The 784-nt window shown below is 73.0% G+C and overlaps 1 protein-coding gene across 4 annotated transcripts in view; it reads right to left on the reverse strand.

The window, feature by feature from the left end:
* ZNF800 (zinc finger protein 800) overlaps positions 1–285 on the reverse strand; it is a 44,631-nt gene extending 44,346 nt beyond the window's left edge. For all 4 annotated transcript variants that reach the window (XM_034671456.1, XM_034671460.1, XM_034671451.1 and 1 more), the window contains exon 1: positions 147–285. The gene's annotated coding sequence lies outside the window, so the exon portion shown is untranslated. The remainder of the gene's footprint in view (positions 1–146) is intronic.
* Positions 286–784: the final 499 nt, after the last annotated feature.

Raw genomic sequence — 784 nt, forward strand, 5'->3', positions numbered from 1 at the left:
GGCCCGCGGGGTGGCGGGCGCGGACAGGGGCGGTCGAGGTGCGGCTCCGCCGGCGGCCGGCCCACGCCGCGCCCTCCCGCCACGCACGTGCGTTGGGGTCTCCGCGGCGGAGCCCCCGTCCCCATAACCAAGTGCGCCCAACTTACTTAACTCCTAGGGCGGGCCGGCGGGCAGGCGGAAGGAAGGAAGGCAGGCCGGGCAGCCGCGGGGACAGCCTGGCGTGGGAGGCGGCTTCGGGCCCCACCTGGGGCAGCCTCGGCGGACCACGCGAAGGGAACCGGGGTTCGGGCCCGACGCGCTCCCAAAGACTCCCCGCCGGCGCTGACGCGGAAGCGCCACAGCTCACCACGTCCCTCCGCGGCCCGAGGCGACGGCGACGGCGGCGGCGGCTCACGGCGTCCCTCCGCGCTGTGGAGCTTGGCTGGCGGGCGGGCGGCGCGCGGGCGCAGGCAGTTGACAGGAGGAACCGCCCCGCAGAAGCCGCCGCCGCCACCGAAGGAGCCGGAACCGGAGCGGGCAGGACCTGGGCACCCCTCGCCGGGGCAACGGCGGCCGCCGGAGCCCGGCTCCCCCCCAACGCCGCTCCACCTGCAACGGTCCCTCAGGCTTCTGGAGAGGGGCGGGGAAGAATGGGGGTTCCCCCCCACCTTGGGCCTTTTTTGGTAGTAGTTGTTGTTTTAGGAAACTTTATTAAGTCAGTCTCTCTCTTTCTCTGTCTCCCCCTCCCCGAAGAGCCTGAGCTACCGCCGCGGAGCGGGTAGGAAGGGGGAAGCAGAGACTCTCC

This window comes from Ailuropoda melanoleuca, chromosome 1 (assembly GCF_002007445.2).
Source record: "Ailuropoda melanoleuca isolate Jingjing chromosome 1, ASM200744v2, whole genome shotgun sequence".
Classification (NCBI taxonomy): domain Eukaryota; kingdom Metazoa; phylum Chordata; class Mammalia; order Carnivora; family Ursidae; genus Ailuropoda; species Ailuropoda melanoleuca.